Raw genomic sequence first — 14,422 nt, 5'->3', positions numbered from 1 at the left:
CATAACTAATAAGGCCATTAATACAAACTGGGCTCACTCCTGACATTTATATCACTGTAAATCTCTCTTTCAGCACTGGAATTATTTATGCCATCCCAGGCACTCGAGAAGCCCTGTCGTCCTTTATCAGGCTGAAAGATTTAAGCCAAGAAATGACGAATACAAACATAATAAAAAAAAAGGAGCTCAAGAAGAGCTGGGACACCAGAACCCCAGCCAGGTCCCTTCAGACCAAACCCATCCAACGTACCTGGCTGCAGCTCCCCACGCGCATCCCGTTTGCCCTGGGCAAGGAACGCTTGGATGGTTTTAAGCAGGGATCACGGATGCAGCCGGTCCCCTTCTCCCCAGCATCCCCTCCAGAGATTTCCCAGCACAGCCCCAAGCCTGGGGCAGCCAGGAAGGCTGAAAGCTGCACGGGGTGAGAAAGGTCTAAACCAACCCCCAAAAACCCTCCCGAGACTTAACGAAGCACCCAGGAAACTGCAAATAGCAATGAGATCAGGGCAGGGGGGTAGGAGAGGAGAGGAGCCTGACAGACCTCACTGAGTACTAATTATTTCTGGCATTATCTGCACAGACAGATAAGGTTCTCATTAATAAACTTGAAGGGGGGGGGGGACACAACAGGCACAGAGAGAAGCAGCAACAGCCGAATGCCAAGCAAGAGCTGCGAATGAACCACAACCACCAGCAAAATGCAATCAGGCAGAGGGAGCAATTAGAGGCCCGGCTAGCAGCGGTGGCAGCGTGGGGGACAGTAATTAGCTGCCAAGCCCGTCCCCACTCGGCTTTGTTTTGCGGGCTGCCTCATAATTCACGACATGTTGGAAATGAAATCATTAGTAATCTTTCATAGGCAGGGCCTTATTAAACCCACTATCTGCACTTATTTAATTGGAAGGAGATAAACCCAGGCCAGCACGGGAAGCGGGGCAATGGAGATGCATCGACTCCTTGTACAGCCTTGCTGCAAAATAAATGCAGGGGGTGCAGGCGCGTATGGGGGACAGGGGGTTGCAGGGGCTCTGAAACCACTAATTTTGATTTTTATCTATGTGAAAGAGCCCCAAGAGGCAGGAGGACGGGGGAAAGCCCTTGGTTTGCAGGTAGTGTCACCCAGCCCATGGGCTCTGGGGCAGGATTACGCAGGAGCAGGGTCTGGCCAGCTTTGTGCTGGCTCGGCAGACGGATGGAAATTGGGGAGGGGGGGGATGGCGGGAGGCGGGGGGGGACCCAAGAGGCTGCAGCAATTAGCAGATGCAGGCAGGTCCCCGTGGCAATGGGACGGTCCAGCACATTCCACCCTGCACAGCCTCATCTCAAAGGTCAGCGGTGGCATGGGGGCTGCTACTGCCTGGGGTCAGAGGAGGGTGGTGGGCAACCTGGGGTCCCTCAGGGCCGTGCCACTGAGACACGGGCTCTGGCTGACACGGGGGACCCCCACAGCAGCTTCGTCGTGGTTCTGCTTCAATTCAGATGGGTTCAAACCAGACATCGTTTTTCCCCTGCCCCAACGGAGGGGAAGATGCTCGGTCCACCCAAAAGAGAATTCTGCAGCAAATAGTTAAAATCAGGATAAAACAAACCCCCTTCCCCAACAGCTCAGCCTCTCTGAATGATGCATCCATCCCAAACAGCCACCCCTGGGTGACTGGTGACCCCACACAGCAGCCCCCCCAGCCCGACCTGCTCCCCCCAGGTCCCTTCTCCGGCTCTCCCCCAGTGCCTGCGGATCCACGGGGTGACATTTCCATCATCCGTGCTGCTCTCCCTGGGGAGCTGTGCTGCTCCAGCTCCCTCCCCGGGTAGCTGTTCTCTTTGATTGCTGTTGAAAGGAGATATCATCCTGCCTGATGGGGAGACTTCCAGCCCTCCTGCGAGAGCCCTTCACTTTTTGAGAAGCGGGAGCTCCAGGGCCTCTAGTGAACTTTATTCACAGATGGGGAAAACGGAGAGAGATTGGAAAGGTGGAGAGAGAATTGCTTTCCTCCGTTTTATTGGAGCCGAGTCTTTAAACAGCTCTCCTTAAACTGCGGCATTGCAAAAGAGGTGAAAGCCACGCGGAGGTGAAAGGATGATATTTCTTGAGGCAGGGCGAGGTGCCATCGTGGTAAATATTTAATTAGGAGTCAAACTGCTAGACCAAGGAGTTTTGCCTGCGGAGATTTATCAGACACAAACATCATCTGTTTGAAAAAATAAGCAGCTCATCAGGAAGTATTTCTTTCTGCTTGAGCCTGAATCCACACCTAGCTATTTAAAGCCAGAGTAATCTGTTGAACCTCTTTATGCCACTCCAGCCCAGCGATGAGACGGGCTCAGGGGCTGGGGGGGGGGGCAGTTTGGCCAGGGAAGATGCTCTTAAACCCTGTCCTTGTAACAGTAAGCGTTTCATCTCCTCCTCATCTTCCTCCCTTCCAAAATTGAGGGAATATTGGTACAAAGCCCTGAAGACCCACCCATGTCCCCTGATGGGCATGGGGTGGGTGTCTGGGGCTTTGCTCTGGGTGCAGATTCCCTGCCTCCCCCTGTATCCCACCCCACCAGACATGCACAGCCGAGTGGCACGTGGGTGGGCAAACCCTGCCAGGTAGCGTAGGAAAACAGGGCACAGACGAACCCCGCTTCAGAAGGCAAAACTTGCACTAAAGCCTACCTAAGCCAGGATTTGGTCACAGCAGTGAGATGCTAGTGATTGCCTCCCTAGCCAGGCTTGCAGGACCTTTCCAGACATCCATTAGCTCTGGAGAGTCCCAAATGTGGGTGGCCACAGCCACATCCATCTCCCACCTGGCTTGTAGGCACCACGGGATGGGAGGGTTTAAAATCCTCTTTGCTTCCTTCAATGAACTAACCCCAAGATGGGGAGGTTTGGTTGGAAATCTCCCCGTGCTGGCATGGGCACAGCATCAGGTTTTGCAAGGGCACCAAGAATGGTCCATCAGTAGCTCGGGATCCCAGGAAACACAGCTCAAAGTCCTGTTAGGAGAGGGAAATGTTGACTCTCTATACACCTACAAACATTAAGCTTGCAAATCAAGCCTATATTTAAGAAATCACTAATGCTTAAGGAGCTAAAACTCCAGCGTGTGATTGATGGAAAACTGAGAGCTGCTCTACATCAAGCTGAGCGCGAGCATGTCCTCCGGTGCCCCCAATGCATTTGCAGTGCAGCTCAACTCGTGTCCCAGATGGGAAGGACTGCAAGGATTTATCCCAAAGTCCATTCCTCCCTCGTACTGCCAGCGTTGGCACCAGTTAGAGTCACTCCGCTGATTCCCATTTAATATCGCAGGGAATTGCCAGCATCTCCTTTCTGTGCATCTTTTCCTCTCTTGGTCACTCAAGCAGAGGGAAGGTTTCATCGTTTCCTTCAAGGTGATAAAGTGCTACTTCTGCAGCGCTTGTTGTCTGGAGCAATTCATGTGCCACGAGAATGGCAGCAGCCAGAGCAGCTTTTCTTTCAGGTTTCCCCCTCCCCACATCTTGCCCAAGGTCCCCAGTCCCCCGTACAAGCCACTGTAAGTCCTTGGTACTCTCCTAGCCTTCAGCCAGGTGAAGCTGGCCTTGAACCAAACAGAGTTTGGCCCCAAGTTAAGGTTAAAAAAAGAAAACCTCAGAATCGTCTCATTGAGAAAAAGGGTTGAAAGGCCAAGCTCCTCACCGCTCTGGCTCCTTTGCCCTCAGCAGAAGAGCAAGCAAACTCTGGGCTGCTTAATGAAGAATTGCAGCACTCGGTGGATGTAATGGGCAGAGTGCTGTCATCTGTGGCTGCCGTTCAAATTCATTAAGCACGGCATCGCTCCGCTAGCGCTGCCAGCCCGTATTCTCTTCCCCGCAGCCAGTGAGCACGCAGGGCACGGACGGGAGCTGCTCGGGGTCTGCACGGGTTGCAGACCTGCTCCACTGCTGCCTCTGGGTCTATGCCACCCCATCGCCTTTGCTTTGCTGCGCAGAGCTCTCCCACAGCCCTGACAGCCCGGGGACATCTCGCCCATCCAGAGCAACAGGAGGATCAAAGCTGCGGTGGCAAAGCGAGAGGCCAGGATGAGATTCCCCAGGGAGGGAGGTGAGCCCAGCGCCGGCACGGCAATACGGGGGGGTGAGTTCACGTTGCATCGTGCAAGACTGGAGAGAGGAAAAAAAAAAATCCCATCCCCTATCCTTCTAGGATCTCCTTTCGCATACCTTGCTGCCCAGCTTCTCCACAAGCCAAATAAAACCTTTCTCCAGATCCTCTTGGTAACAGCAGTGACTTGCCCTGCTTGGCTGTAATTAGCTGCAAAACCACCAAAAAAATTGCCCAGCTGAAGAACATTTAAGGACCAAAAGAAAAAGGAACTGAGCTGCAAGAAAGCAAGCAAAATCCATCATGGCTAATTATTTGCTCTTAATTGTCAAAATAAGATGGATTGATGAAAGGAGTTGGTAAGCAGGATGATAGCAGGCGTGTTCTCGAAGGCAAGCACTGTAGTAGGATCCAAAAGCACGACTTTTTCATAATCCATGGGCTGTTAATTATCTAAACACAGGTCCCTTAGAGCTGCCTCAGTGAAGATTAATTAGTTTTTGAAATAATAGCTAAATTGATACTGGGAAGGAGTTTGGGTTCCCAAATAATAGCTGAAAATTAGCCAGTCTGTTTCTCCATTTCTCTTTGCCACGTTCAGGAGGACATTTGTCTCTGTTGCTGTTTCAGAAAAGGGCCATTAATCAAATCAGCAGCTGGTCCTTCCCAACCCTGTGATGTTGCAGAGAGACAAAAGGGAGGCATCACCCACAAGTGTTAGGAAAAAAATCCCCAAACCCAGTGATTAGCAACTCCGGAGACTGTGTCCCCAGAAAGGGCTGGATCTGTTCAACTGGGGTAACTCTCCTGGAGGTGAGGAATGTCTCCTGTGACAAGCAGACACCTACAGGGAAGGGATTTGTCTGTCTTTAAAACAAATTACCTGCACTAATCCCAAATAGCGGGATTTATGTCTCCTGGTTCACCCAAGTTTGACGTCTAAGTTGTCGCCGCCTGCCCAAGCTTTCACCCACGAGAGGGCCACACGCGTCTAGGACTCGTTCCTGCGTGTCCTGGGGGTGTGTGCGTGCTGGCTTGTCCCTCCATGGTGATGCTCACCGTCACCCTCTCCCACCTGGCTCTGCGTTTCACGGGACACGCGGGAACGTCTCTGTGTAGGAACATCTCCGCGTTAGGAACATCTCCCGTCAGCATTGGTGACAGCTCTGCTGTCACACGCGGCTGAGACCATCTGAGGGGCTCAGGAGCTGTCAGATGTACAGGCACATAAAAAGCGTGATGGCACACATCTTGTTCCCTGGGAAAATCAGCCAGTGGGAACCTTGGCTCCTCCAAGCAGCTCCCCAGTGCTCCCTGCCTCCCCGGGCATTCGACCCTGCCTTGGGGATGGCATTGGCCATCGTCACACACAGGCGAGCAGCTCTGAGCACAGAGCCTGCAAAAAAACCCCCTCACAGCAGGTACCCACGCAGGTGGGACCCCGCTGCCCAGAGGGACCCTGCCTTCCCAGCCCACGGTGATGGGGTGCTCTGGGGAAGCAGATCTGTGTTACAGCCAAGCGAAGGTGCAGGCGCTGAAGGCTGCCCTATCAATCACACCAGCCTCCGCTCACGGAGCCCCTTGTCTTGAAAGAGCGTCTGCTCTGCCACATACGCGTGGCTGACACGCATGAAACCCTTTGCAGCATTTATTGATGTACGTTACCTTGGATTTTATGGCATAATAAATAATGGGGGAGGCAGGCACCCATCCCCTCAATGCCATCTGCACTGCATCACCCACCCTTCGTGGCTTCTCAAACCCAGGACTGCAGACAGCATCTTCCCCGGGATGTCATTACTCAGACACCCTGCCAGCCACACGTGTCCAAGGGACAGAAGGTCCTGCTCCCAGGCGGGGAGGCCAAGACCTTGTTCCCTTTCCTATTCAGCAGCCTTTAGTAAACAGGCATCACCAGCTACCAACAAAAAACGTCCTCCCAAGCTGCTCGTTATCGTTGGCATCAAACAGCCACAGCCAAACGAGGGGCACGCTGGCTCGGTGCGGGGTGATTCTCCTCCAACATCTGCCGGAGCCACAGTGCAAGGCTCAGAGCCTTTCCCTGAAGGTGACAGCCGTGCCCTTTGCAATACAGAATTCCAGCAGCCTCCTATGGACCACTGCCCCGCTCCGACCCCGGAGTGGAGACTGCCGGCAGACAGATCGCTCTCACTTCACGGCGCTTGCCGGCAGGATCAGACCTCAGCGGTTTGTTACGCTACAGAGGAGGCTTAAGAGGTGCTCAGAGAAGAGATCCTAGTAGATAAGAGGGAGCAGACAACAGGCCCGGAGCAGAGGGAAGCCACTCCATCTCCGGGAGGCTCGGTTTATCAGCGCAGGTCTCGGGCAGCACCGAGTCCCTACTGCCGTGTCAGCCAGCGAGCAGCAAACATCTCATTAGTAACGGCAGGGCTCCCGCTGCTTCACCAGCCTGGGTTGAACCAGCTCCCAGCCGGGAACGATATTCCCCCCCTGGCAGCAGATTAAAGGCAAGGCAGGGAGAGGGAGGGGGAACAAACCTTGCGGCTGCTGGTCCAGCATCGTCCTGAGGTCCTGGAGCACACGGGCTTTGGGCTGAGTAACCTTGTGGTCTCGCCTTGCTGCAATGCCTTAGCTAGATTAATCACTCCCGCCATGGGCAAGAGAAGTCAAGTGGATGCTGTCTCCTTGGCCATTACTCTGATTTTTCATCCTTCGCCTACTGTGAATAAAAAAAACATGACAGTGAGAGTGGCAGCCCCCCAGCCCAGCATCCATCCTCACTGTGCAAACACACAGAACAGGGCGAGGAGCACCCATCGCTCACTGTGCCCTTCACTGTCCAAAAAGCCACTGATTTATGTCCAAGTACCGACAGTCCTTAAGCAAAATCGAGGCACCTCTGCCTCGAGGAAGGGCCAGGTCCTGCGCAGAGCCTGGTGGTGCTCCCTTCTGCAGCATTGCTTCTGACACAGGTTTGCTCGGATTCAGCCCGTTGCCAGAAACACACACCCTCAGCTGAGAAAATACTTCTATTGCCAGGTTTTGGGGTACCTCCACTAAAAACAGAAGTGAGGGGAGCACCAGGGCCCAAGGGAAGAGCTATGTTTCAGGAACCGTTACACCGAGGTGGCTTTGGATGGGCAGCATCCACACCACCTCCTCCCTCCTCCAGCCAGGCATCACGGCCCCTGGGAGGGCAAGCAAAGCTCCAGCTCCTGGGTAGGACGCCGGGGGTCTGCTCCACTCGGACATCTCCACGCTTGATATTTTCAGCACGGGCTTTTTGAACCTCTGAGTCCTCCCTGGCTGTCTGCAAGCACAAACACCAGCTCTTCTGGGCTTTTCAGCCCAGTTAATATGATGGAGTGAGCATGTGGTCTCTTTTCTAGATTCCCTTTTAGCTATTTCCCAGCCCCAGGGGTGGAGATAGTTTTTCATCCCCTTTTGCAAGGTGATTAAACGCTGCACTTGTAAAACACTTCATTCCGGGAAACAAATTATGCAAAACACACTCAGAGGGATCTAATACAAACTGATACAATCAGCTAGCAGTGGGGACTCCGCTCCCAGGATTTACCTTCTGGGGACTATGAGAAGCTGCCTGGACAGCCTGCTGGCCTGCTCCATCCCAGAAGAGGGTCTCCACCAGGCACAACGCTGAGCTCCGGCTGATCCTGCTCCATCGCAGCCTCCCGGGGACCTCGGAGCCTGATTCTCCTCTGGAGAGGGCTGGATGGTTGCACGTGTGGCATAGGGACAGGCCAGGCTGCAGGAGACGTGGGCATCGCACAGAGCAGCTCTGGATCCAGCAAATCTGGATCTCCTGGTGTTGCTCATTTTAAAACTCACATGGGTTTTTTTAGAGCTTTTCTGTTGCTACTAGCCACGCTGCAACACCCTCACGCACCATGCTGGGAGAGGAGCATCTGGATGGACCTTCACTCATCGCCGTGTTTCCAAGCAGCTCCAGGGATGCTCTACCTGCCCGCAGCCTCGACCAGCGCTTACCCAGCAAGAGACAACGCTAACGAGAGCTTTCCATGCCTCAGACCACTAACGATGGGGAACGATGCTGCTTGCCTGTGGACAGGCCACTCATCATGGCAGGTGTCAGAAAAAAAGGAGTTTTTACTTCTTCTGGACAGGCTCAAGGATGCTCCAGGGGAAAGCAGTGTGGGCAGGGAATGTGCTGGATTAGGACAGAAACGAAGCCAACCTGGAGCTTGCCTTGGGTGCATGGCTGTTGGAAAAAAAAGGAAGAAAAGAGAAATCAAGATTTCCCGCCCCCGATTTGCTGACTCAGTAATGACTCAAGGGGCTAAATTTAGCTATCGAAGCGCTCAGCAGTGGGGTGAGCGGCTGTTGGCCTCTCCTTAACCTTATTATCAGACCTTTTAAGTAAACCCTTCACCAGCTCAGGAGAGATTCTGCTCTGGCTCCGAGGGGATTATAAACCACCTTTGAAAGCTGGAATAAAGCACATGTACGTACAGAGGTACGCACACAGCTTTCTGGTGGCGATGCGAGACCTGGGAGCAGAGAGACAGCGCTTGAGCGCATCACGCTTGGTAAGTTGTCATAGCAACAGGGAATTTTAAAAGCAATTAGGTGTGGGTTCATCTGCATCGCACCGAGGGATCTCCAAGAGCCCCGGTGCTGCAGGCAGCCTGCTGGAGCTGCTGCGGACAAGGGACTCCTCCGGTTCAGAGAGATGTGGTGGCACTGCCTAAACATCAGCGGGCAACCCCAAAATGGCTTTGCAAGCCAGGTGGGTGCTGGTTCAACAGTTCAGCCTGCCCTAGGGAGAGGAGATGCCCTGTGGGGAAACACAGAGCTGTGACCCAGGCCTGTTTCTGTACCAGGGTGCAACAAGACAGAGTTGAAGAACTTTCCGACCGAAGAAAAGTATGAATTTCTAAACAGCAACAATATCATCTTCTGCAATACACCTTGACCTGGCTGCAAGCTAAGCTGGCTCCGTGCTTTAATAAGGCCCATTCCTGTAAGGTCAATCATTATATAACCTCCCACAAAACCTTCATCAACCATTTCCCAGAAAAACCCAGCCTGGAGAGCAGCTCGCCTCCTGCGCCGCTCAGGGTTCATGCCGAAGCAGTCAGTGTGTGATCCAGCGAGCTGCTCCTCGCTCCTCTCCAGCCCCAGGGCAGGAGCTGGGGGAACCTGCCCACCCCAAGCCACCCACGCTTCCCAAATGCTGCTGACGGGACCATCGGCCACAGCAGGAACGGAGATAGATTCGACGACGTTCACCGTCACACGGGCTGAAAGCATCACCCCTTCTCCGCAGATAACACCACACGCTCTACTTTTCCAATTCCAATAGCACTGCTAAGAGCTTTTTTCTTTTTCCCCTTTTTTTCATATACTAAAAATCAGTTCATTCTCCTCACTGCTAGAAATTCCTCTGAAGTTTCTCATCGCATCTTTTCGCTTCCCTTCAAAATTTCTACATTTTCCAGGCTCCGTGCTGCATGAAGTGCTGTTGATTCCCAGCTTCCCCTTCCGCTTTCCACTTATTTTTCCACATTTTCTGCTCACAGTGGCCACTCTGGCCAGGGCATATGATCTGGCATTCACTTCTCTGGCTGGGGATGTTCGCTTTTGCATCAGACAGCTTCCAGGAGGCCCTGAGAGCTGCAGAAGCGTGGGCGATGCTGTGTTCATGCCTTGCTTTAGCATCCAACCTCCCCTTTTATTTACGGGCTAGAGAAGAGGTAGTAGCATTTACCAGAGACCGGGCTGGGTAGCAGCATTTCAGCTGCTTTCTCCCAGTCTGGCGAGAGAGGGGGGTAACGTACATCTGCAGAGGGGAGATAAGGTAGTCGGGCACCTCAAATGCCTGGGATCTTATTAAAGGAGAGCTGGCTGGCGAGATCCTATCGCTGCACAGAAATATCTGCAACTTCATCCTCGCCTGTAACACGAACCAAAACAAATCGAATGAGCAGGGCGGTCAGGTTGGGCTCTTCTCCAAGGCAGAACGGGCAGGGAGCGGGGGGAGGTTGCCCCCCACGCGGCCGGGACCCCGGCAGAGCAGTCGGAGCGCACGGCCGGGAGGACGGACGGACAGCCGCGCGGCAGCCCGGCGAGGGGTGGAGATGGCTCAGCCAAAGCGATAAGGGAGCTGCCGGTGGGTGCTGAGGTTGGGCCGTTACATCAACGGGGCAGGATGGTGCTGCAGGCTGTAGATGTAGGGACTAGGGAGACCTCGTGAAGGGCAAGAGACAGGATTCGGCCTCACGTGCCGAAGGGTGCGCAGCCCAAGGGAGCTCCTGAAAAAGCAGATGCCTGGCAGATGTCTTGAACCTGGCTCGCAGAAGTGCCTCTCTACGGGGACCTTAGGGACCCTGAGTCACACTGTCGCCCCAGGGCTGGCCAGCATTACTGCTGATGGATAAATCTGCGGCAATCTGAGCCAATCTGACTGCTAATGCAGGCAGCAGAGCCCATCCCTGCTGCCCGCGATCCTGGGAGCACTCAGGGAGCCAGAGCTGGATTTTAAACTCGCTCTTCCCACATTCACTCAGGGACATGGGGGACAGGGACAGCTCTTGGGCAGCCAGCATCTCCCCTGCCACGGTACCAGCTCCCAGCCCTCCAGACTGGCTCAGTCGGTCCCACCTCCTGTCAAAGGGCTGTCAGCCCAGCAGGTAAAGCTGGAGAACGGTGCCCAAGCATTTTTCCACCCCACGCTGTTTCCCCAGGGACAGCGCGGTTGGTTTGCCAAGTCTTTTTCCCACCCCTCTGCTCCAGCCGCAGCAGAGCGAAGCGGGCAGAGCAGGCAGCTAAGCACCTGCATGGAGCCAGGTCTTGCCCTGGCAAAGCCCTGAACAACTTGCACATAAGCGAAGCTCCGATTTCCAGCTCCTTTCCTTCTGCCCAGGAAGTGTATCCTGACACCTGGGAGCCTGCTTTATTTCAGGAGCCATCACATGCAGCTTGTTCCTCTTGGGAACAAGCACGAGGCAGGCAGCAGCACAGGGAGGGATACCTGCCAGCAAACACCGTTCGTGCCAGTCGTGGCCAAGAGGAGCCAAGGGGAGAGGACCCAGATGCCACAGGCTCCTTTCTGCCAAGGGCAAAGCTTGCTTTGACCCCGCCGTGATTTGGTGAAGGGGTTTTGGAGGGCAGGTAGAGCCTCACCAAGGCTCCTGGGACAGGGATAGGTACAAACAACATCCCAAGCAGTTATAGCACTCTTCTTGTCACATTAAACTTCATAAAAGCCACATGAATAATAGCAATAAACTCTCCCCCACCCTTCAAAAGGGAGGGCGAGTGTGCAGGAGCCTGCTCCAAGCCCTCCCAGGAAGCAAAAGAGGATGCAGCCTCCAGGTCCCCACCGTGCCCCCTCCAAAAAGCCTGGGAACAGCCCGCCAGCTCACGGCGCAGAGCAGCCTTCGCCTGAGTCACAGGGGTCTCGGTGCCACCTCCCACCCAGCCACGGGAACAAAAGGAACCTCGTCATCCTCCCTTGCACGGCATGTGCTGGCAGGGAGGGGGGGAAAAAAGGTGCCTCTGCCTGCCGGCAGCGAGCTCTGCCCTCCCCACCGCTCTGGGAGAAGGAGAGCAAACAAATCAAGCCCCCGCAGCCAGGCGCGTGGGCAGAGCGTGACAGCATCTCACCCATGGGTGGGCTCTGCTCTGAAAGGGAAGTTTTCCAGCAGCGTTTGGGAATAAGGCTGTGCAGGCTAGGGCAGCACAGGGAGAGGAGCGCTGAGCTCGTAGCGCCAGGGATGGGAGAAGAGGCCAAGCACCGCAGCAGGGAGCCAACACGAACATCGGTAGAAGGACCATCACATCCATGCAGGGGAGCTCAGAGCTGCACGTCACGTCAGGAGGAGGGGGACAGGCACAGCTGCTAAGAGTCAACCGAGAGCAGTGATATTTGGGAGAAAATGAGTAGGCATGGGGAGGCAGGCCCATTTACACCAAAGCAACAGATGCAGAAAAGCTTCTGTCAGCTCCTCTCACCCTCTGGAAACACAACCCTGGGAGCACCACGCTCCCCTGCTCACCATGCTGGGGATCACAGCCTGCCCAGCCCAGCCTCTACGCCAGCAGGGCAAGAAAGCATCCAACACGGGGGGCAAACACAGATTTGGGAAAGTAGAACGCATCAAACCAGCCAGCAAAGTCTGTTGTCGGCTGGTGTCTCTGTGTTGCCCCACTGAGACTGAGCCCACACGCTGCCAGAACAACTCCTAGATAGCAAGGGCAATGTTGACCAACCTACCTCGAGAAGAAGTCCTGCACCTTGAGATCATATCTTGTGCTTCCCGAGATGGGATGAGTACAGAGGGCAACAGCCTCATTTAAAGCAGCCCTGCTGCTTCTAGACTCCACAATTCCTCACTCAGTGTTAGCTCTCTGCATCCCGCTGCGGTGGAAGCAAGGAAGCCCCTTTGGGTGAAACAGAGACCTGGAAACCTTCAGATGATGTGGAAGGAGGATGTTACTGCCTATTACCTGCAACTGAAGATATGCTACCTGATTTATCCAGGGCAAATAACGCTTGTCAAGAGTGACATACTCATTGAACTGCTGTATTGGTCAGTCTGCATTGACAGAGGTAATCAAAGCACTGCTGCAGAAGTAACATGTAGCAGCTCTACCCGAGCTCTCAGATGCTGATGGGAAAAGGAAGGAGGCGAAAGCGCTGACAAGCCAGCCTCATCTACAGCAAGCAAGAACAAGGGCTGGCATATAGCTTAACATATTAAATAACACAATGAAGGAATGAAAAAAACCTCAGGGGATTAAGGGAGAAATTTGTTTCCCTTGTAATTTATAAACATCCAGAATGTGATGCTCTTGGACTTAATATCATCAGTATGTGACGAGGTAAAGGGGATGCACCCTCCGATCTGCACCCAGGTCGTTAGCTCACCTATACTGGTTTTGACAAGGAAAGGTAGCAGAATTTAGATGAAATGATGGAAAGAGGCATACCAAAGGGCCAGGGCTACTCCATGGTGGGCCGGGTCAGGCTGTCACCACAGCAAGTGGAGTAGACCATCGAGCTGCAGACACCTCTGAGCCCCCAGAAGGTCTGGGATTCCCCACGTTAAGGTACTTTGCATTGTCAGAGTGTCCCCATCAGGCTCAGGGTCGTTTTCCCACCACCCGAGACTTCGCTGCTAGGACCCAAGTCCCTTCGCAGAGGGTGGTTCCAGTCAACCGATGGGTGCCCCAGTTCGCTCCTTGACACACACTCACACACTCATCTGGGTGGTATTATCCCTGTGGTTTGGACCCCAGGTTTCCCACAGCAGAGTCTCAGGCTCCAGATTCCATAAAAGAAATAATTTGAGCGGTACAGCAGTAGGAACAGCTCGAGCTGGGTGTCTCCAAAGAGAGACCCCAAACAAAGAAATCCCTGAGTAATTATCCCCTTACAACCTGTGCACCTGCCCCTCCTGCGCTCTTCACGCCCCTTTCACACGCGTTTAGTTCCAGTGGTGCCTTCTGGTCTGGGATCTTCTAACACCTCACTGGATTCCTTCTCCGTCTCCAGGGAGGCTGCCTGAGCTGCAGCTTCTGCTGGCGGCTGTAGCCTCCCTCCCTCCTGGTTTGAGCTGGCTCTGGAGACCCTCTTTTGCTTAACTACATAAAAGTTCAGCAAATCTAGGTGAAGGCTCACAGCTTGCAGCCTAAGGCTTCAGCAGATCTAGCTCCTCATGCTAAGTAAGTAACACTAGACAAACAGTATACCAAATCGCACAATATTATGCTGTAACTTCTGTATCCTAATGCTAAATGATTGACTCCGAGTGATTCATTCTATTTAAAACTTACTTATTTCTTAACACCCGGACAGGTCCCACGGCAAGCACCAGCGACCCAGCTAATTGTACGGAGTTACTCCACAGATGCTGGCTCATAATAAATGACTATGCTCTGTAAAAACCTTCTTAAACCAGCTGTGACATGCAAATGTCCTCGGGAGCCAAGGTGCTTAGCAAAATCAGTGTGAACATGGCACTAGAGGCTCCTCCTGAAGACAAGATCCCATCTGGCAACACTGACCTGACGAGGAAGAGGAGAGATCCAGGCAGGAGCAGCACAGGACCATCACCCCACGTTGAGCCTCTCTTCAGCAGCTGCGGGAAGGGCACATCAGGAGATTTGGTATCACGTGGAAGAGCCACGGGTCTGGTCTCCTGGTCAACAGGAAAGCAACATATGGGAGACCCGTATTTCAGCGAATTCAGAGGACGAGGTTGTATCCCTCATGGCACATCCCTCCGCCTGCCTTCCCATAGCGGTGTTTTCTCTTCTCGGGTTAGCAAATACCACCGACCACGGAACCCAACCTCTGCAGGCAGATGGCTTTTTGCCTTCATA

The 14,422-nt window shown here is 53.8% G+C and overlaps 1 protein-coding gene and 1 long non-coding RNA gene across 8 annotated transcripts in view; both read right to left on the bottom strand.

Annotated features, from left to right (window-relative positions):
* Nucleotides 1–255: 255 nt before the first annotated feature.
* LOC104836060 lies at nucleotides 256–7,268 on the bottom strand. The gene is made up of 5 exons (XR_774803.1): nucleotides 6,952–7,268; nucleotides 6,592–6,773; nucleotides 3,668–6,290; nucleotides 2,660–2,982; nucleotides 256–2,189 (listed from the first exon to the last, which is right to left on the bottom strand). It is a non-coding gene; the product is annotated as an uncharacterized LOC104836060 (long non-coding RNA).
* A 34-nt stretch (nucleotides 7,269–7,302) lies between these two features.
* SUDS3 (suppressor of defective silencing 3 homolog (S. cerevisiae)) overlaps nucleotides 7,303–14,422 on the bottom strand; it is a 62,606-nt gene continuing 55,486 nt past the window's right edge. For 2 of the 7 annotated variants that reach the window (XR_774793.1, XR_774795.1), the window contains exons 15-17: nucleotides 14,105–14,238; nucleotides 12,312–12,505; nucleotides 8,348–9,989 (exon numbers count right to left, since the gene is read on the bottom strand). The gene's annotated coding sequence lies outside the window, so the exon portion shown is untranslated. Of the gene's footprint in view, nucleotides 8,295–8,347; nucleotides 9,990–12,311; nucleotides 12,506–13,604; nucleotides 13,682–14,104; nucleotides 14,239–14,422 lie in introns of those variants that run through there. The other 5 variants (XR_774794.1, XR_774797.1, XR_774796.1 and 2 more) reach the window with 5 other exon arrangements.

Source organism: Haliaeetus leucocephalus, unplaced genomic scaffold (genome assembly GCF_000737465.1).
Source record: "Haliaeetus leucocephalus isolate CR32 unplaced genomic scaffold, Haliaeetus_leucocephalus-4.0 Scaffold13, whole genome shotgun sequence".
NCBI classification, from domain to species: Eukaryota; Metazoa; Chordata; class Aves; order Accipitriformes; family Accipitridae; genus Haliaeetus; species Haliaeetus leucocephalus.
This window is presented reverse-complemented; position numbering and strand designations above follow the sequence as displayed.